We start from the raw sequence: 22,792 nt of genomic DNA, 5'->3' as shown, positions 1-22,792 counted from the left end.
ACATGGTAAACATTTGATAACTGACAGATGTCATTATTATCTATGATGTGAAATTTTAGTATGGTGCACCTATGGAGAAATGTCAACCTAGTCTCTTTCCCTCTCTCTTTCACAGGTGTCTTCTTTAAGTACAGAAGGTGGAGTCAGGAAATCTGGACTTCAGTGACAGCTTTGCCATTCTCTAGGTTGAGTGACCTTGGGCAAGTCAGTTTATTAATCTAGCCTTAGTCTCCTCACATATAAGAAGAGAAAGTGAGATCAGTTTATATCTATTGTCTTAAACATCTCTACTATTAAATAAATTCTAGAATTTATACCATTAATTGGCTGCCCAGACCATTTTCCTAGATTCCAGTCAATGGGAAAAGCTTCTAGAGGAACTCAGCCCCACAGACAACCTCACAGGAACTAGGAGAAGGTGGAGCTCTAAGCTCAGCTCCCCATCCTCAAATCACAATCCAGGATTTACTCTGAAAACCACCAAACAACTCTCCAAGGGAGAAAAAGCCTGGACCTGCTTAAAGACTCCACCCATCTCAAGAAAGTCCCCACCTCTTTCCTCTGCCAGCCTGCCATGGATCTTTCCAATTTTCCATCACTTTCTCTAAGATTATGGCAGCTTCTGTCCCACTTTCAAGGAAGCTTAGTTATTGAGAAAGGGTGTAATGTTGCTGAAAAGACCCAATGCTGTCCAATCAAAACATTTTCAATTTTAAAGGCACCAAAAGAGACAGAGGGAAGTCTAGAAATAAAGTTCAGAGTGGCCATCTCTATAAGATGGTCTCTGAAGCACAACTAAACTTTATTTTCCAAAAGTGTAGGAACCATTTCTTATAAGCTAGGTGTTGTTCTAAGAGCTTCAACTAGTTTACCTCATTGACTCTTCACCATAATCTTAGGAGGAAGGTACTTTGGTATAACTATGCTACAAACAAGGAAACTGAGGCACAGTCCTGCCATGATCAAATTTGTAAGTTTCCAACATATCTTACTTACTTGTCCACTGAAACTAAGATTTAGTCTGCTAGTCTTATTTATCTTGTGGTTTTGTCATAGTTTTCCCCCCTCCCCCCTTTTTAGGCAGTGCCTGCTTACTGTGTTATGAGTTTTAATTGAGCCTTCTTCATGTCTGTGTGAAAGATGCATAAAATCATTAAGTACTATTGAAAGCTCTCAGCAGGAATATTGATTTTTCCTACAGTTCTTCCCTGACATGGTTATTACTGACAATTTAGCCATATGCATGCTAAAATAAATTGACCTGGCATGAGCCTCTAAATACAATGTGAAAGATCTTCAGTTGCCCAATTTTATATCCTCAGATGAAATGATATAGTTTGGGGGTGAGAAACAGGGGGAAATCTGTCATTTTAACAACCAACTTGAGACTCTATGGATACAGAGGGTTTGGTTTTTTGTTTTTTTTTTTCCTCTTATCTTGAAAGTCTTTAAAAAAAAAAAAAAATCATCCTTCATATTGAGTCCAAAGTTCTGAAAATCAGAAAAGCTTATGGTGTAAATTCCAGTTCCAGGAACTTACACCAGTGTAAGAGAAAACCAGTGTCCCAGCTTATGTAGTCAGGAAGAGAGAGAAAATTCTCCCTTCCACATTTTTGTTCTTTTCAGCCCTCAACAAACTAGATGAAGCCCACACGCACTGGGGATGGCAACCTGTTTTACAGTCTGTGGATTGAAATGCTAATCTCACCCAGAAACACCCTCACAGACACACCCAGTCAAGTTGATTGTCACAGTTTTACTGTTCCTCCAAATTACATGACACCATAGAGAAGTCAACTGTACATTAGAAGCAGGTTTAAAAAAAAAAAAAAAAAACTAATTTTTTAAAGACTTGCCTGTCCACACTTCCACTGCAGGGTACCTGGGTTCTGTCCCTGGTCAGGGAACTAAGATCCTGCATATCACACGGTGTGGCAAAAAAAATATTTTAAGAAAAAGAAACTAAAATGAACATGAAACTAGGCTTTACAACCTAAAAAAAAAAATCAAAATCAATCATGGACCTAAATGCACAGTGTAAAGCTAAAACAAAATTTAAAAACCTAGGATTTTTTTTCTTTTATATCTTTCAGGAAAAATGGACTATCTTTTGGATCACAGAAATTTCCATATATTTGTCTTTCTTCTAGTCATCTGTAAAACTTCTTAAAGCCAGAACTCACATTATGCAAACTTGTATTCCTCTCAAAACTTAAACTGGTTCTTAGAACATAAGAGGCACAGTACAGGATGAGTACAAGAAATGAGTACAAAATGAGTACCAGAAAGTACAGAGTCACTGAACACTCAAAAAAGGAATTATGAGACTGGCTCACTTACAATGACATGTATAACTCATAAGCAAAAGTACTTTTGAGGAGAGACCCACCATGTATAAATCTGGTATTTAATGGTTAAATGATCAACTGGAAATAGTATCACCCTTCCCAAGGTTATTTACACATATCTTCAGCTCCAACCAAATTTATAACAACTGTGGTCAACATCTTAATTTTTCCCTTACTAAATTACTATGGAGATGAATTTTAGCAACTTAATCCACCCAGCTTAAATTAATTCTTCATTAAAGCAGAGCTTTCTTCCATAGGGAAACTTCTAAATCCACCAGATATAAGTGTGAACTCCTCTCAATTGTTTTAATTATTTTTCTTAAATGAGAAGCTGAGAACATTTTGCCATGGATTAAATCACCTCAGGTCTCACAAATTTAGTATTCTCAAACTAAAGTCATGGTGTCATGTTGCAATTCTTTTTCAGCTGGAGAAAAACCACTGCATGTTGCTATGGGAAAGTATGTAAATGGCCCAGGAAGTCAGCAAAGGGTTTAGGTAAGTCCATACCTCCTAACATTTCTGCTAAGTTCAATATCAATATCCTAAAAAGCTGTGGATTACATTTATCCTCACATTGCTTAATAGGCTTTCAGATGAGCAAGAACTTACTGTTTTTGAGTTTAAAAACTCAAAAGAATGTGAAGACAAGCCAGACTGGGAGAAAATATTTGCAAAAGACGTTTCTGATAAAAGGTATTGACCAAAATATACAAAGAATTCTTAAAACACAACAGTAAGAAAATGAAAAATGTGACTTTAAAATGGGCCAAAGATCTGAATAGGCACCTCATTAAAGAAGATATGCAGATAGTAAATAAGCATATACAAAGATGGAGAGCATCACATGTCATTAAACAACTGAAAATCAAAACATGATATACCACTACACATCTACTAGAATGGCCAAAAGCCAAAACACTGACAACAGCAAATGCTGGCTAGAATGTGGAGCAATAGGAGCTCTTATTCATTGCTGATGGGAACACAGAATGGCACAGCCACTCTGAAAGACAGTTCAGCAATTTCTGGCAAAATTAAACACACTCTCACCATATGATACAGCAATTGTTTCTTGGTATTTACCCAAATGATTTGAAAACTTATGTCCACACAAAATCCTGCACATGATGTTTATGGAAGCTTTATTTAGAAATGCTCACTTGGAAGCAACCAACATGTTCTTCAGTAGGTGTCTGGAAAAATAAGCTATGGTACATCCAGACAATAGAACATTCAGTGCTAAAAAGAAATGAGCCCAAGCCACAAAAAACATGAAGGAATGTTAATGCATGTTACTAAGTGAAAGAAAACAATCTGAAAAGACTACATACTGTATCATTCAAACTAAATGACATTCTGAAAAGGCAAATCTATGGAAATATTTATAGTAAAAAGATCTGGCATTGCCAGGAGTTAAGGAGGAGGAAGGGATGGGATACACAAGTGGGACACAGAGGACTTTCAGGACAATGAAACTACTCTACACGATACTATAATGGTGGATATGTGCCGTTACACATTTGTCATAACCCATAGAAGGTGCAACACCAAGAGTGAACCCTAATTTAAACTATGGATGTTGGGTGATAATGATGTAGTTTCACTGATTGTAACAGATGTACCTTTCTGGTGGGATATGTTGATTGTGGGGAGGCTGTGTATGAGTAGGGGCAGGGGATATATGGGAACTCACCACACTTCCTTCTCAATTTTTCTGCAAACTGAAAACCACTCTAAAAAATAAAGTCTAGCTTAAAGAAAGTTGAGACACTTGCTAAACCTCAGAATCCATTCTTACAATGTATCCAAATTCCTTTATCTTTGTATTTTTAAAATATATCTGCTTATTCTTAACCAAAAAAACATTTAACTAAATTCATTATCCCCTTGGAAATGCCTTTAAAACTTTTTCAAAGTGTCTACTCTTAACTCAGTAATTCCAATTAAAGGAATTGATCTCAAACAAATGGCTTTACACATGCAAAATAAATGTACACAATATTACTTACAATGTAGAACACTGTTTATAATGTAAAAAATTTAAAATAACCAAAATGTCCATCAATGGAAGAAGAGCTAAACAGAATGTGATATCAATACTATGAAATACATAATATGAATGAGCTGAACCTGTCTGGGATCATATCACAGATCTTTTATCACACAAAAGAAAGAAAGAAAGACAAAGAAAATTACAAAATTATGTGTATACTGTAGCTTCATACTGGTAAGGAATCACATGTACTAAGCAAATTTACATAGTTTGATAATTACCCATCATCATAAGTAGACTGAAAAAGTTTTATAAGGATAAACCCCAAACTAATATTTTTTAATGTCTGGAAAGAGAAATAAAGTTAAGAAGAAGATGTATCAAAGTAGATGGGTTTCCCTGGTGGCTCAGCCAGAAAAGAATCCCACTGCAATGCAGCAGATGGAAGATGTGGCCTCAGTCCTTGGGTCTGGAAAATCCCCTGGAGAAGGAAATGGCAACCCACTCCAGTATTCTTGCCTGGATAATCCCATGGACAGAAAATCACAGCAGGCTACAGTCCATGGGGTTGCAAAGAGTTGGACATGACTAAGCAACTAAACCACATGCATACGAAAGTAGGCCTCTATTTTATCTTCATTGTTAGTGGTTTTTATAATAAGCTATTCCTGTACTATTAATATAGTTAAGGCAAAGGAGAAAAGGAAAAGACATACCTATTTGAATGCAGAGTTCCAAAGAATAGCAAGAGAGATAAGAAAACCTTCCTCAGTGATCAATGCAAAGAAACAGAGGAACACAATAGAATGGGAAAGACAAGAGATCTCTTCAAGAAAATTAGAGATACCAAGGGAAAATTTCATACAAAGATGGGCAAAATAAAGGACAGAAACCTGGTATGGACCTAATAGAAGCAGAGGATATTAAGAAGAGGTAGCAAGAATACAGAGAACTATACAAAAAAGATCTTACGACCCAGATAATGACGACTGTGTAATCACACATCTAGAGCCAGACATCCCAGAATGAGAAGTCAAGTGAGCCTTAGGAAGCATCACTACAAACAAAACTAGTGGAGGTGATGGAATTCCAGTTGAGCTATTTCAAACCCTAAAAGGTGATGCTGTGAAAGTCCTGCACTCAATATTGCCAGCAAATTTGGAAAATGCAGCAGTGGCCACAGGACAGGAAAGGTCAGTTTTCATTCCAATTCCTAAGAAAGGCAATGCCAAAGAATGTTCAAACTACCACACAATTGCACTCATCTCACATGCTAGTAAAGTAATGCTCAAAATTTTCCAATCCAGGCTTCAACAGAACATGAACCAAGAACTTCCAAATGTTCAAGATGGATTTAGAAAAGGCAGAGGAACCAAAGGTCAAATTGCCAACATCCGTTGGATCATCTGAAGAGCAAGAGAGTTCCAGAAAAACATCTACTTCTGCTTTAACGATGCATGTCAAACTCTTTGACTTTGTGGATCATGACAAACAGTGGAAAATTCAAGAGAGGGGAATACCAGACCACTTGACCTGCCTCCTAAGAAGTCTGTATGCAGGTCAAGAAGCAACAGTTAGAACTGGACATGGAACAACAGACTGGTTCCAAATAGGGAAAGGAGTATGTCAAGGCTGTATATTGTCACCCTGCTTATTTAACTTATATGCAGAGTACATCATGAGAAATGCTGGTCTGGATGAAGGACAAGCTGGAATCAAGATTGCTGGGAGAAATATCAATAACCTCAGATATGCAGATGACACCACCCTTATGGCAAAAAATGAAGAGGAACTAAGAGCCTCTTGATGAAAGTGAAAGAGGAGAGTGATAAAGCTGGCTTAAAACTCAACATGAAAAAACGAAGATCATGGCATCCAGTCCCATCACTCATGGCAAGTAGATGGGGAAACAGTGGAAACAGTGACAGACTTTATTTTGGGGGGCTCCAAAATCATTGCAGATGGTGAGTTCAGCCATGAAATTAAAAGGTGTTTGCTCCTTGAAAGAAAAGCTGTGATCAACCTGGACAGCATATTAAAAAGCAGAGACATCACTTTGCCAACAAAGGTCCGTCTAGTCAAAGCTACGGTTTTTCCAGTAGTCATGTATGGATGTAAGAAGTGGACTACAAAGAAAGTTGAGCACTGAAGATCAATGATGCTTTTGAACTGTGGTGTTGAAGACTCTTGAGAGTCCCTTGAACTGCAAGATCAAACCAGTCCATCCTAAAGGAAATCAGTCCTGAATATTCATTGGAAGGACTGATGCTGAAGCTGGAACTCCAATACTCTGGCCACCTGATGGGAAGAACTGATTCATTGGAAAAGATCCTGATTCTTGGGAAAGATTGAAGGCAGGAGGAGAAGGGGACGACAGAGCATGAGATGGTTTGATGGCATCACTGACTTGATGGACATGAGTCTGAGCAAGCTCTGGGAGTTGGTGATAGACAGGGAAGCCTGGTGTGCTACAGTCCATTGGGTCCCAAAGAGTCAGGCATGACTGAGTGACTGAACTGAACTGAACTAAGGTATAATTGACAAAAACATTATATATATATATATATATTTATTTATTTATTTATTTATTTAAAGCACACAACATGATGCTTTGATATACATTGTGAAATGATTACCACAAGCTAATTAACATATTCATTATCTAATTAACATATTCATAATCTCACAGTTACCATTTTGTGTGTATGGTGTGGGTGCATGTGTATGTGTGTGTGTGTGCGTGTGTGTGTGTGTATGTGTGTGTGTGACAGAGAGTATGTGCAGTGGGAACATATCAGACTTAACTCTCTCAGAATTTTTCAGGTATATAACAGAATGTTACTAACTATAGTCATCATTCTGTACATTAGATTTCCAAACCTTTCTCATCTTACTTGACTGAAACTGCGCACTCTTTGACCAAGAGCTACCCATTTCCCCAACCTCCAGCAACAACCATCCCACTCTGTTTCTATAATTCAACTTTTTTTTAAGACTCCACATAAAAGTGATATTATGTAGGTTTTGTCTTTCTGTGTCTGGCTTAGTTCACATAGCCTATGAAGAGGTATCAAAAATAACAGAACAACTATACAAAAAAGATCTTAAAGACCCAGATAACCATGATGGTGTGATCATACCTTGAGCCAGACATCATGGAGTGTGAAGTCAAGTGGGCCTTAGGAAGCATCACTATGATCAAAGCTAGTGGAGGTGATGAAATTACAGCTGAGCTATTTCAAATCCTAAAAGATGATGCTGTGAAAGTGCTGCACTCAATATGCCAGCAAATTTGGAAAACGCAGCAGTGGCCTCAGGACTGGAAAAGGTCAGTTTTCACTCCAATCCCAAAGAAGGGCAATACCAAAGTACCACACAATTGCACTCATCTCACACATTAGCAAAGTAATGCTCAAAATTTTGCAAGCCAGGCTTCAACAGTACATGAACTGAGAACTTCCAAATGTTCAAGATGGATTTAGAAAAGGCAGAGGAACCAGAGGTCAAATTGTCAACATACGTTGAATCATCGAAAAAGCAAGAGAATACAGGAAAACATCTACTTCTGGTTCATTGACTATGCTAAAGCCTCTGACTGTGTAGATCACAACAAAGTGTGGAAAATTCTTCAAGAGATGGGAATACCAGACCACCTGGACCTGCCTCCTGAGAAATCTGTATGCAGGTCAATAAGCAACTGTTAGAACCAGACATGGAATAAAGGACTGGTTCCAAATTGGGAAAGGAATATGACAAGGCTGTATATTGTCACCATGCTTATTTAACTTATATGCAGAGTACATCATGAGAAATGCTGGTCTGGGTGAAGCACAAGATGGAATCAAGATTGCCAGGAGAAATATCAATAACCTCAGATATGCAGATGACACCACCCTTATGGCAGAAGGTGAAGAGGAACTAAAGAGACTCTTGATGAAAGTGAAAGAGGAGAGTGAAAAGTTGGCTTAAAACTCAACATTCAGAAAACGAAGATCATGGCTTCTGGTCCCATCACTTAATGGCAAGTAGATGGGGAAACAATGGAAACAGTTACAGACTTTATTTTGGGGGCTCCAAAATCATTGCAGATGGTGACTTCAGCCATGAAATTAAAAGATGCTTGCTCCTTGGAAGAAAAGCCATGACAAACCTAGACAGCATGTTAAAAAGCTGAGACATTACTTTGCCGACAAAGTCTATCTAGTCAAAGCTATGATTTTTCCAGTAGTCATGTATGGATGTGAGAGTTGGACCGTAAAGAAAGCTGAGGTTGGAAGAAGTGATGCTTTTGAACTGTGGTGTTGGAGAAGACTCTTGAGAGTCCCTTGGACTTCAAGGAGATCCAACCAGTCAATCCTAAAGGAAATCAACCCTGAATATTCATTGGAAGGACTGATACTGAAGCTGAAACCAAAACTTTGGCCACTTGATGCAAAGAACTGACTCACTGGAAAAGTTCTTGATGCTGGGAAAGATTGAAGGCAGGAGAAGAAGGGGACTACAGAGGATGAGATGGTTGGATGGCATCATCGACTTAATGGATATGAGTTTGAGCAAGCTCCATAAGTTGGTGATGGACAGGGAAGCCTGGCCTGCTGCAGTCTATGGGGTTGAAAAGAGTTAGACACAGCTGAGTTACTGAACTGCATAGAATGTTCTCCATGAACTGAAACTTTAAAGCAGCACCAGAAAGATAGAAAAATGAGGTTGGGAAGAAAGCAGTCTTATTAAAATACTAAAAACTTAATAACCACCATGGGAACACTGACCTCTAATAAAGCATATGTCTCATTTATTGAATTATTCCACTTTTACATGTGTGATCAAGCATGAAAGTTGGCTTTTAATTTACTTTACAAGACTTTCTCCATATTCTTCCCCCAAAACTACAGAGTGCCTTAATTAAGCAATAAAATTAATCAGATTTCACATAATTCAGCACCTTAGGCACACCTAAAAAGCCAATCCAACAAGCAAGATCTTGAGAGTGGTGGAAAGAGAAATAGTCTTCATACATATGAGATCCATCATATGCATCTAATCCAAAAAAGCAATCCTTTTCTTCAAACTTCTGAAACAAGGTTTAGACTGCATTTCCCAATAAATTTCTGAAAGGCCTCATTGACCATGTTAGAATGTAGACACTGTCTCACTTTTTTTTTTTTTTTAACATTGTAAAAGATTTTATCTTGATTTGATGGGCTCCTGCTTTGAGATTTCAGCTAACACTATTAGAATTGGCAGATGATACTGGGGAAAGGGCAGTTTCCTGGAATCATGCTGTTCCATTATCGTCTGGTCACCAATCTAGATTAAATGGCATGCACAGAATTAAAACAAGTTTTGTACATAACTGGAGTCCACCCTAGGCTTATCAGATTCTCATATGAGAGCATGCACAATACCATCCACACAAATTCACCTTGCATCAATTCAGAGTAGGTATAAAAAGAATCAAGTTATCTACACTGTGAGCTCTGAAGGATCCAATCAAGTAATGTCCCACTCATTTGATGACCTTTTACTCTTCAGAAAAAGGAAATTCGAGGTACTTGGACAAAATCAAACTCAGGGGATTCTTTATTTTCTGTACAAAACAGTGGTTCTCAATCAGGAGCATTTTATCACTCATCCCCAGGGGACATTTAACAATGGCTACAGACATCTTTTCGGAGAAGGCGATGGCACAGACATCTTTTAGTAGTCGCAACTAAGGGAGGAGATTACTACTGGCACCTAGTGGACAGAAACAAGAGATAAGACTAAACATCCCATAACACACAAGATTTATAACAACAAAGAATTACCCAATTCAAAATGTCAACAAAGCCAAAGTTCAGAAATATTGTTCCAAGATAACATTTTTATAATTTTTTCCTTTTACTGTGCAAGTAAACTTCTTAGAACCATTGCTCCTAGTCTTTATCTTTGTCTCTTCATCTCCCAATAACACCACATCTCACCTCAATCTGGACCCAGCTCCCCTCATTCCAGTGAAACAATTGTCTCTGAAGTTTTCAGTGAGCTCCTATCACACAAACAAATAAATCTCATCCTGTTTGATCACTTTAGGAAAGAGTCTCTCCTCTTACTTCCAGAACCCTGAATTCTCCCAGTTTTCCTTTCCTCTTTCTTCCCTGACTTATTAGTAAGTTTCTTTTTTTATATATCACCATTATGCATTAGAGTTTCATGATTCAGCATTAGACCCTCTCTCTTTACCTTTTCTCAAAGTAACTGTAATATTTTCCTATCGTTGCTCTAATTACCACAAACTTGGCAGCTTAAACAGTACACATTTATTATTTTACAGTTTTAGAGATTAGAATTCCAAAATGGGTCTCAATGGACTAAAATCAAAGTCTTATCAGGGCTATGTTCCTTTCTGAAAACTCTAGGGGAAAATCAACTCGATTGCCTTTTCCAGCTCCAAGAGCTGCCCCTACTCCTTGACTAGAGGCTCCTTCCATTTTAAAAGCCACCAATGACAGGTCAAAGGCCTCCTCATATCACATCCCTCTGAAACTGATTCTTCTACTGCACTTTTCCACTTTTAAGGACGCTTGTGATTAAGTCCACCTAGATAATCCAGGATAATCTCTATTGCACAATCAGCTGAATAACAACCTTAATTCCATCTGTTATTTTAATTCCCCTTTATTATGAACCCCTTTGGGCTTCCCTTGCGGTTCAGCTAGTAAAGAATCTGCCTGCAGTACAGGAGACATGGGTTCGATACCTGGGTTGGGAAGATGCCCTGGAGAAGGGAATGACTACCACTCCAGTATTCTGGCCTGGAGAATTCCATGGACTGTATAGTCCATGGGGTCACAATGAATTGGACACGACTGAGTGACTTTCACTTTGTTATATAAGATAACATGTTCACAGGTTCTGAAAACTATGTCATGTCCATCTTTGAAAGGCCATTATTCTATCCACCACAGTAATTTCAATTACTATCTGTTTGTACACAGATGACTCCCAGTTTCATATTTTGTATCTCTAACTTAGACTTTTCTTCTCAATGCTAGATCCAAATTCTAGAGAGTTCAAGAGGAAACTTCAGTCCCAAACCAAATTCATAACCTTCCTCCCTAAATATGCTCCTTTGCCAGCGTTTCCAGCTTCAGTGAAAGGCATCATCAGCCATTCAGTTACTTAAGGCTAGAAACCTGGGTGTTGGTCATCCTTAATAGCTCCTTTTTCTTTACCTCCATTTTCATTCAATTACCAAGTCCATTTACTTTCTAATCATCTCATGAATTCCTCTACTTCTCCCCATCTCCACCTCTCCTCCCAGTTATCCTCATTCAAGAAAACCTGAGCTCATTAGAACTACTGGAAGACCCTCCTAACGAGTCTACCCTTACCTGCTCTGACCCCTGCCAGTGCCTACTCTTCATCTGGCAGAATTATCTTTTTGGAACTAAATCTGATCAAGTCATCCTTCTGCTTAAATTCTGTAGCAGCTTCCTGTTTTTCTAGGGATGAAAAAAAAGTACCTGAATACAGTCTACCAGGGTTTTCCAAGCCTAATCCCCATATCCCTCTCTAGCCTCACATGGTAACAGACCACATTGCTTTTCTTCCAGTCTGAGAATGTACCCACCTCTCTCACCTCACAGGACCTTGGCACTCACTGCTCTCTTCCAAGAATATTCCTTGCATTTCTCTCCTGCTATATCTAACTCAAAATTTCACCATCAAACCTCCTCGGGGAAGCCTTTCCCTGACCTCCCTTGCTCAGTCCTTAAAGCACCATGCCTTTCTCTTCTGCAATCAGCATAATTGAAATTTTGAAATTTTTTGAGATTATTTAATTAATAGTTCTCTTCCGCATTTCAGTATCTGTTCCATGAAAACAGGACAGCGTTTGTGCTCACTGAATCCCCAGAGCCTAGCTGAGTTTTAGGCACAATGTTGGCACTCAATAACTATTAAGTGGATAAATGACAATTGTATGTAAATATTTAAAAAATGATACAAAGGAACTTATTTACAAAAACAGAAACAGATTCACAGACTTAAAAAACAAACTTATAGTTACCAAAGGGAAAAGTTGGAAGGAGGGAGGGATTGGGAGTTTGGGCTTGACATATATACACTACTATATTTAAAACGGATTACCAACAAAGACTCACAGTATAGCACAGGGAACTCTGCTCAGTATTCTATAATAATCTAAATGGAAAAAGAACTTGAAAAAGAACAGATATATGTATAACTGAATCACTTTGCTGTACATCTGAAAACTAACACAACATTGTTAACAACTATACTCCAATATAAAATAAAAATTTAAATAAATATAAATGACAGTGCGTAAGATGTCTATTACTATAGTCACAGCAATGATTCGCTAGTCATCTCACTGTTCCCTTAACAATGTTCTACTGAATATATGCTTTTTTTCAAATACCAGTAAGCTATCCTATCTTACCTTAATTTTATTTCCTAATTAAAGTCTCTAATTGCATGAACACAAGTTTAACAACTGTACTATAAGGTCAAGAGGAAAGAAAAATGCTCTTTTGGCATCCCTCGATTTCTCCTCTAGTTATCATTTTCTTCCCTCGAGATAGATTTGGACCATTCTCCTGGAATGTGGCTTGACTCTCTGTCCTCAGCATCACTGGCAACAATTCTCAAAGCTGCCAATGGCAGTTGTGGACACTCATTGGAAATGACAGCAGACTTCAACATGGCATTGACTTGCATGAAGTTTTTCTAATGCTTAAGGAGTTTGGTCATGTGTCAGAGCTGCTCACGTTAAATGATCCATTAGGTGTTATGATCTCCAGAAAGGTCATCTGTCACATTGTAGGCCAGAAGTGTCACCTCTGTTTAATGTGATAGGAAGCCGAACTCCCAAACTAACTAGAGAGAAATTGGCATATGCCACTGCTGCCTGATCAAAAAACTGAGGCTCTCAATTCACACCCACAATTGTGCAAATGAAAGTTCCCCACTTTAACCAGTGTATAAGCTAAATGTTTAACAGAGTCTATGACTTAATGGCCATTGAATTTTAATAGTTACAGTATTATTAGCTTAAAATATTCTTATAATGAACATAAAGTAATTCATATAATGAGTTTTATTATGACTAAGGGTGAAAACCTTTTTTTGGCAGAGAGTGGGGGGGTGGCTACAAAATGAGAATTTTGGAGAGTAGCAAGTGAAAGTACTAAGCTGAGTTTACTAAACAAGAAAGATTTTTTAACTGTGAAAAAATCCAAGAATTCATTTTCAGGTAAGTACTTCATGATATTTGTGAGGATTTGGGATGAATGCTAAGTTGGCCAAAGGCAACAAACATCACACCTGGCAAGATCTAGCTGAAAATAAAAATCACAACATCAATAAATAAATTAGTGAAGTGTCCCTGAAGATAGGGTATATAGACTCTTCAGAAGCACCCTCAAATGGTTATCACTAGGTTAACCAAGACTGGCAAATTTAAGAATTAATTACAAGGGAAAATGATACAATTTAAATATTTGTGCTAAAAAGTGTGTACCTGTATTATATTTAACATATTTTTGATATCATGAAAGATATTAACTAATGGACGGAGGTTCATGACACTGTACCGGGGGCAGTGATCAAGACAGTCCCCAAGAAAAAGAAATGCAAAAAGGCAAAATGGTTGTCTGAGGAGGCCTTACAAACAGCTATGAAAAGAAGAGAAGTGAAAGGCAAAGGAGAAAAGGAAAGATATACCCATTTGAATGCAGAGTTTCAAAGAATAGCAAGGAGAGATAAGAAAGACTTCCTCAGTGATCAATGCAAATAGAGGAAAACAATAGAATGGGAAAGACTAGAGATCTCTTCAAGAAAATTAGAGATACCAAGGGAAATTTTCATGCAAAGATGGGCACAATAAAGGTCAGAAATGGTATGTATGGACCTGACAGAAGCAGTAGATATTAAGAAGATAAGGCAAGAAAACACAGAAGAACTATACAAAAAAGATCTTCATGAGCCAGATAATCATGATGGTGTGACCACTCACCTAGAGCCAGACATCCCGGAATGAGAAGTCAGGTGGGTCTTAGGAAGCATCACTACAAACAAAGCTAGTGGAGGTGATGGAATTCCAGTTGAGCTATTTCAAATCCTCAGAGAAGGCAATGGCACCCCACTCCAGTACTCTTGCCTGGAAAATCCCATGGACGGAGGAGCCTGGTAGGCTGTAGTCCATGGGGTCGCTAGAGTCAGACACAACTGAGCGACTTCACTTTCACTTTTCACTTTCATGCATTGGAGAAGGAAATGGCAACCCACTCCAGTGTTCTTGCCTGGAGAATCCCAGGGACGGGGAAGCCTGGTGGGCTGCCGTCTATGGGGTTGCACAGAGTTGGACACGACTGACGTGACTTAGCAGCAGTAGCAGCAGCAGTATTTCAAATCCTAAAAGATGATGCTGTGAAAGTGCTGCACTCAATATGCCAGCAAATTTGGAAAATTCAGCAGTAGCCACAGGACTGGAAAAGGTCAGTTTTCATTCCAATTCCTAAGAAAGGCAATGCCAAAGAATGTTCAAAGTACCACACAATTGCACTCATCTCACACATTAGCAAAGTAAACCTCAAAATTCTCAGAGCCAGGTTTCAACAATACATGAACCGAGAACTTCCAGATTTTCAAGCTGGATTTAGAAAAGGCAGAGGAACCAGGGGTCAAATTGCCAATATCTGTTGGATCATTGAAAAAGCAAGAGAGTTCCAAAAAAACATGTACTTCTGCTTTAACAACTATGCCAAACTCTTTGACTTTGTGGATCACAACAAACTGTGGAAAATTCTTCAAGATATGAGAATACCAGACCACTTGACCTGCCTCCTAAGAAATCTGTATGCAGGTCAAGAAGCAACTGTTAGAACTGGATATGGAACAACAGACTGGTTCCAAACAGGGAAAGGAGTACATCAAGGCTGTATATTGTCACCCTGCTTATTTAACTTATATGCAGAGTACATCATGAGAAATGCTGGTCTGGATGAAGCACAAGCTGGAATCAAGATTGCTGGGTGAAATATCAATAATCTCAGATATGCAGATGACACCACCCTTGTGGCAAAAAGTGAAGAAGAACTAAAGAGCTTCTTGATGAAAGTAAAAGTGGAGAGTGAAAAAGTTGGCTTAAAACTCAACATTCAGAAAACTAAGATCCTGGCATCTGGTCCCATCACTTCATGGCAAATAGATGGGGAAACAGTGAAAACAGTGTTAGACTTCATTTTTTGGGGCTCCAAAATCACTGCAGATGGTGATTGCAGCCACGAAATTAAAAGATGCTTGCTCCTGGGAAGAAAAGTTGTGACCAACCTAGACAGCATGTTAAACAGCAGAGACATTACTTTGCCAACAAAGGTCCATCTAATCAAAGCTATGGGGTTGCAGAGTTGGAGACGACTGAGCGACTGAACTGACTGAAGTTCTCTCTGAACTTTTGTTCCAAAATATTTAACAGTAAAGTAAAGTGTGTGCTTTAAGGTGATATTTCATTGTTCATTTGTCATTTGTATTATCTGTATTTGTTTCCCATTTTGTGTGTTTTCCTTTTTGACAGTCCAGATAATTTTACCAATAGTCTAGAAGGCTGTTAAGATGATTCCTATAGCCAAGATACAGGTTGCATCTCTTAGAGAACTCACAATGTGTAGTGTTTAAATAGACTAGGGTCATGCAAAGGACTCAAATCCCCTTCCCCTTTAGACAAGCACTTGGAAAGACGAAGCAGTTGAGTCATTTCTCCAAATCAGATTGGAAAATCATGCTAGGCATGCGAGGCCTGCAGTCTACACACTGTTCTGTGTCTTTCCAACATATCAGGACAGCACCCACAGCACTGAATTCTTTCAGGCATGATCAGTCTTATAGTCTTTTCCTCAAGCAGCATGACTGCCTCCTTACACTTAAAAGAGACATTAAGAGACCTTGAGAATGCAAACCATAAAAAAGAACTGATAAATTGATAATGCTATAATTTAGAAGTTTGGCACCATAAAAGATGATATAAACAAAATGAAAGATGATGTGCAGATGAGAAGACATTAGCATTGGACATACCTGAAAAAGAACTAGTCCTCAGAATATATAAAGAGCTCCTACAACTCAAAAATAAAATGATAACAGAAAAAAAAATGGACTAAGTATGAGAAACAATTGATAGACCAAGAAACCCAAATGGATAATAGATGAATAAAAATATGTTCAACCACATCAGAGATTGGGAAGGTGTGAATTAAAACAACAATGAGATAACATCAAATTGACAGAAAAAGTTAAAGTCTGACACTACCGACTACAAGTAACGTTGCAGAGATACAGGAACTGTCACATATTACTGCACAGTTTAAACAGGTACAAGTCTGGACAACCACTGACAATATCTAGTAAAGTTTTAAAAAGCTCGTCTCTTACAAGCCAGCAACTTTCTTCTAAATCAGTGTTTTTCAACAAAGAGAGGAATAGTTCACCTATCCAGGGGATACCTGGCAATGCCTGGAGACAGTTTTAGTTGTCACATCTGGGGTGGCAAAGGCCAAGGAGGAGGGAAGGGGATATTACTACAATCCAGAGAAGCTAAAGAACTGTTAAACATTCTACAAAGCACAGGTTATCGCTATGCTCGAAGAGTTATCTGACTCAAATATCAATAGTACTGAGGTTGGGAAACTGTGGTGGTTGAATGGCCCCCAAAAGATTTCTCTACCTGGAATCTATGAGTATTATCAAAGACTTTCTTTGAGAAAAGATTCTCTGCATATGAAATTAATTTAAGAATCTCAAAATGAGACCTTGGATTATCTAGATGGGCCCCAAATCCAATGACAAGTGTCCTTATAAGAAGAGAAGACACAGAAGAAGAGAGACACAGAGGAGACGGCCATGTGAAGACAGAGGTCAACAGAAGCTGGAAGAAACAAGAAATGTAATCTCTCCCAGAACTTCAGGAGGAAGTGACTGACACTTGATTTGGGGCTGCTGCTGCTAAGTCGATTCAGTCGTGTCCGACTCTGTGCAACCCCAGAGACAGCAGCCCACCAGGCTCCCCGTCCCTGGGATTCTCCAGGCAATTCTGCCCTGCAAAAAAATGTAAGAGGAAAAACATCCGTTGTTTTAAGCCACCCAGTTTGTACTGATTTGCTGTGGTAGCCTGAAGACCAGACGTACATTCAAGAGAAACACTTGCATATGTTTTGGAGGAGAAATGTACAAAGTTGCAATTGAAGTTCACTATAGCAACAACAACAACAAAATTGAAACAACCTAAATTTTTATCAAGAGGAAAATTACAGTATATTCACTTAATGCTCTCAGTTCAGTTCAGTTCAGTTCAGTCGCTCAGTCGTGTCCGACTCTTTGCGACCCCATGAATCACAGCACGCCAGGCCTCCCTGTCAATCTCCAACTCCCAGAGTTCACTGAGACTCACGTCCATCGAGTCAGTGATGCCATCCAGCCATCTCATCCTCTGTCGTCCCCTTCTTCTCCTGCCCCCAATCCCTCCCAGCAGTGTAAAAATGAACAACTTAGAACTGCATGTATTAGCCTGTGTTAATTTCATGATATAATATTTACAGGAAAAAAGTCTGTTCAGAAGAATATATAAGGTATGATTATCATTTATATAAGGTTTTAAATCTACAAAGCAATATTCTATAATATTTATGGCTATCTAAATCTATGGCAAAAATATAATAATGTGGGTGATAAACACTGATCCCACACTAGCAATTACTCCTGTTACAGGATATGGAGGAAAGAGAGAAGTGGTGTACAGAAAGCTCCTATTTGCTTCTGAAATATTTAATTTCTTTACTTAAAAAGAATAGTCTCATGAAGATCTGGCAATGATAATAAGATCTGATGAATCTAGATTTTGGCATCTTGCAGTAGTGTCCATTCTTACCTATTTTAAATCATTTATGAGAAAATTAGTCATTGTTTTTAAGACATGGGAATGTATGCCATGTAAATGTTTACAGGTGTCTGAGGAGTAATGAAGAGACAGTGAAATGATTAAGGAAGCAGAACATAGGTGGGACATTCGGTTCAACACAAAGATGGAGCCTTAATGAGCTGGGCAATCACAGAATAGATGCTTCCCTTTTTAAAGCTTTCTTCAGGGATTCTCTGATACCTCAGTTGGTAAAGAATCCACCTGCAATACAGGAGACCCTTGTTCGATTTCTGGGTTGGGAAGATGCCCTGGAGAAGGGATAGGCTACCCACTCCAGTATTCTTGGGCTTCCCTTGTGGCTCAGCTGGTAAAGAATCCGCCCCCAATGCGGGAGACCTGAGTTTGATCCCTGGGTTGGGAAGATCCCCTGGAGAAGGGAAAGGCTACCCACTCCAGTATTCTGGCCTGGAGAATTTCATGGACTATTCAGTCCCTGGGGTCGCAAAGAGTCAGACACAACTGAGAGACTTTCACCTTCACTTTCAGGGATTCTCCCTCCTTTCTGCCTCACTATCTCTCTTCTAATTCTGTGATTTGATTTGAGTTGAGAACATCCTCCCTAGTTTTTCTTTGGTTGAGAATTGCATCTGTGATAGTTGTAAATGAGAAGGGGGAAGGAGTATGGGGAGACTCCAGTCTTTTGTTTCAGTTGTTCGGAACATCAACAGCCAACTAGGAGACTTGTATCTGTGAGTTATACTGTACTAATCACACTTTTCAGATTTGCAGGAATTCAGTTCACTTTAGTCGCTCAGTCGTGTCCAACTCTGCGACCCCATGAATTGCAGCACGCCAGGCCTCCCTGTCCATCACCAACTCCTGGAGTTCACTCAAACTCATGTCCATTGAGTCAGTGATGCCATCCAGCCATCTCATCCTCTGTCATCCCCTTTTCCTCCTGCCCCCAATCCCTCCCAGCATCAGTCTTTTCCAATGAGTCAACTCTTCACATGAGGTGGCCAAAGTATTGGAGTTTCAACTTTAGCATCAGTCCTTCCAATGAACACCCAGGGCTGATCTTTAGAATGGACTGGTTGGATCTCCTTGCAGTCCATGGGACTCTCAAGAGTCTTCTCCAACACCACAGTTCAAAAGCATCAATTCTTCGGTGCTCAGCTTTCTTTGTAGTCCAACTCTCACATCCAAACATGACTACTGGAAAAACCATAGCCTTGACTAGACGGACCTTTGTTGGCAAAATAATGTCTCTGTTTTTGAATATGCTATCTAGGTTGGTCATAACTTTCCTTCCAAGGAGTAAGTGTCTTTTAATTTCATGGTTGCAATCACCATCTGTAGGAATTATAGCTGTGATATTTTCCAAGGGACTTCTGAGCTCAATAACTTGTGTGCTTCTGGGTCCTGGCTTTGGGGTTCCTCAAGGAAGGCTAGGACAGCAATGCAGATGAATTTTGTGAGCCTAGTTGAGCCTGTGAATATATGCAAAGTCTAACTCCAGTTTGTGATTATCAACTTAGTCAAAGTACACCAAAGCAAAAGTTAGGGAAGATATTTGAAAGGCGGCGGGGGGGCGGGGGGTGGCAAATAGTAGACTATGCTTCTAACCTGTGAAGGAAATTAGTAGTTTGGCAATGTTTTGGAAAGAAGAAACATCCTGATTGCTTAAGAGCCTAAAATGACTAGGCTCCTTCCTTTTGTATTGTTTCTCATGACAAAGACTGAATTTGGATAACAGAATGATTGGCTTGAAATAACTAGGAAGAAAGCACCATAATCTGTTCTTTGGGGAAAAAAAAAAAGTTATAAAATGAACTCCTTCACTCATGATTTTTTACATTAAATGAGGCACTTCCAAATGTGGGATGGAAACACAATGCTATTCTAAGGGGGAAAAAAAAAAAAAACGCTGTATTTCCATTTTGCAGCTCATTATCTTTCTTTGTCCACTATATATAATCTGCTCCAAGACTTTAAATTAGGGACTTATTCATAGCATTATTCTTGCTAACCTTGATATTAACCCCAAAGCTTCTGGACAAGTGCTATTTGAGGGCTTTGCATATAACCTGTTCTTTTCCCAAGATGTGCTCACTAGGATAGAAATGTTTATTTATGCAATTATCTATTTCCTGTGTTCCCACCTAGCTAGTCTAGAAGCTCTCTCAGGAACGATAGTGACTGCCTCTTTCAGCACTTCACGTTAGTGCCTATCACAGAGTTTGCCCCATAGCAAGTGTTTATGATGGGCTGAATTATGCTCCTCCAAATTTGTTTGTTGAAACTAACTTCCTGTGTGACTATATTTGGAGATACGACCTTTAGGTGGGTAATTAAGGTTAAATGAAGTTCTGATCCAATAGGACTGATGTCCTTGTAAGAAGAGGAATAGATACCAGAGCTTACATTCTGTGTGTTCACAGAATAGATGCCATGTGAGTACACAGCTTGAAGCCAGGTGCCTATAACTCAGCTCACCAGAAACCAACCTGGATGGCACCTTAATCTTGGGCATCTAGCCTCCAAAATCATGAGTAAATAAATTTCTGTTGTTCTAGACATCTAGTCTGTGATATTCTGAGCTAACTCACTGCTCAATAAATTCTTAAGAATTAAATGATGTTGTCCTATTGATGATGATCATAAGAAAATACCAGCTGATAGGATATAAATGCCAAGTGTGTAAAAGTATAAGCTAGTAAACCAGTTTTAAATAATTCAGAGTTTAGTTCCCCCTAATCACACAAAAATAATGTTATCCACAACTCAAAGATATTTAAATTATATTCCATAAGAATAGATGCAAAAAAACATCTTTCATTCTTGATTGGGTTATTTTTTAAGTAAGTAGAAGCTTTCATTTCAATTTTAAAAACATACTTGGCCTTCTTAATCCATTTTGGCAATTTCCATGATTATTAAAAAACAACTCAAAAAATTCATATAATCTTACAAATGCTAAATAATTTTGTGTCCAAAGTACCTTCATTGCCTGAAGCCATTTTTCACTTGAATATGGAATTGAAGAGGGATTAATTAATATTTCTTTAGGACATGAGAAATTTCTTCTTGCCCAAATATATATGTTTTCCCCACTCCACTCTCATCAATATTATGTTTCTCTTATCTTCTGCCCAGTGCCCAAATCATTTGCCTCATTGCACTGTCACAATTAGAAATCACAGATTCATTTGTGTATTTCTTAATCTGACTCTCATGAAACAGTAAGCTCCACAAGGAAAGAAATTATGTCTAATTTTATCCTAGCACAGTATTCTCTGTAACAAGCCCAATGACCACCATTTAATAGGTAATTAATAAATATTTGCTGAATAAATTAATGCATGTTAGAGGAATAATTAAAGTTTTATGCTTTTCACTGAACTCCAAGACAAGGTAACCTTTGGGTTCATTTTAACATCTAAAACCAATCCACCTAAGTCAGCTCCTTCCAAAGGGCATTTGGAATTATTTGCACACCCTCAGAGTTCTACAGAGAAGGCAGTGGCACCCCACTCCAGTACTCTTGCCTGGAAAATCCCATGGGCGGAGGAGCCTGGTAGGCTGCAGCCCATGGGGTCACGAAGAGTCGGACACGACTGAGCTACTTCACTTTCCCTTTTCACTTTCATGCACTGGGGAAGGAAATGGCAACCCATTCCAGTGTTCTTGCCTGGAGAATCCCAGGGACAGCGGAGCCTGGTGGGCTGCCATCTATGGGCTCACACAGAGTCGGACACAACTGAAGCAACTTAGCAGCAGCAGCAACAGCAGAGTTCTACACTGCAACCACAGGCAACACAGAAGCATTTTCTTTTGCCAGAGCTGAATGAACCCATCAAAGGAAATAAATGTTGCCAAACAGTCTTCCGGGTGATTGGTAAAAGAGAGGATAAAACTGGCTTTGCCAAGTGGACCAGTCATTCTCTCTGAATCAGCACAAATCATGGTTGACTTAGCACTCAGGAACTGTTCTCCATAAGTCCAGAAAACAAATACACTTGCTTGATGAATGTGAATGTGTTTGCTTTTGCAATTCACTCTGACTCACAGTGACTGATGTGTGGTTCTAGGGGTCATGATGAAAAATCACGAAAGTGTAATCATTGGTACCTATAATGAGCTTCCCTTAGCTAAGTCCCCTGAAATTGTATCTGAGCAAAGATCTTTCCCAACATGCTCAGGTGACCTAGGTCATTATCCAATCATTTATATTTTTGAAAAAGCCTTTGAGAAATAAGCTGGGAGTGTTTCATAGTTTTTAAAATGAAGTCCGTCAGGGAACATATTGTGAAAAAGCAAAAGTTCATGACATAAATCTTAATGTTGGCTTAAAATTTAATAACTCTTTCTATATTTTCATCTTCTAGTCATTTACTGTGTGTATGTAAGAAAGTGCATTATATTTGGAGGGCCTACTAATCAGTGGGGATTAAATTGGGGAGGTATATTAAGGCTTTTAGGCCATTAGGATATCATTTAGTTCATTGGAGAGGTCATTTACTTAAAGCA

The 22,792-nt window shown here is 38.7% G+C and overlaps 1 long non-coding RNA gene across 1 annotated transcript in view; it reads left to right on the top strand.

The window, feature by feature from the left end:
- Positions 1–895: 895 nt before the first annotated feature.
- Positions 896–22,792, top strand: part of LOC133252053 (uncharacterized) — a 41,809-nt gene continuing 19,912 nt past the window's right edge. Inside the window, exons 1-2 of the long non-coding RNA XR_009737793.1 lie at positions 896–970; positions 2,779–2,849. This is a non-coding gene — a long non-coding RNA (uncharacterized LOC133252053). The remainder of the gene's footprint in view (positions 971–2,778; positions 2,850–22,792) is intronic.

The sequence above is a fragment of the Bos javanicus genome, chromosome 7 (assembly GCF_032452875.1).
Source record: "Bos javanicus breed banteng chromosome 7, ARS-OSU_banteng_1.0, whole genome shotgun sequence".
NCBI classification, from domain to species: domain Eukaryota; kingdom Metazoa; phylum Chordata; class Mammalia; order Artiodactyla; family Bovidae; genus Bos; species Bos javanicus.
This window is presented reverse-complemented; position numbering and strand designations above follow the sequence as displayed.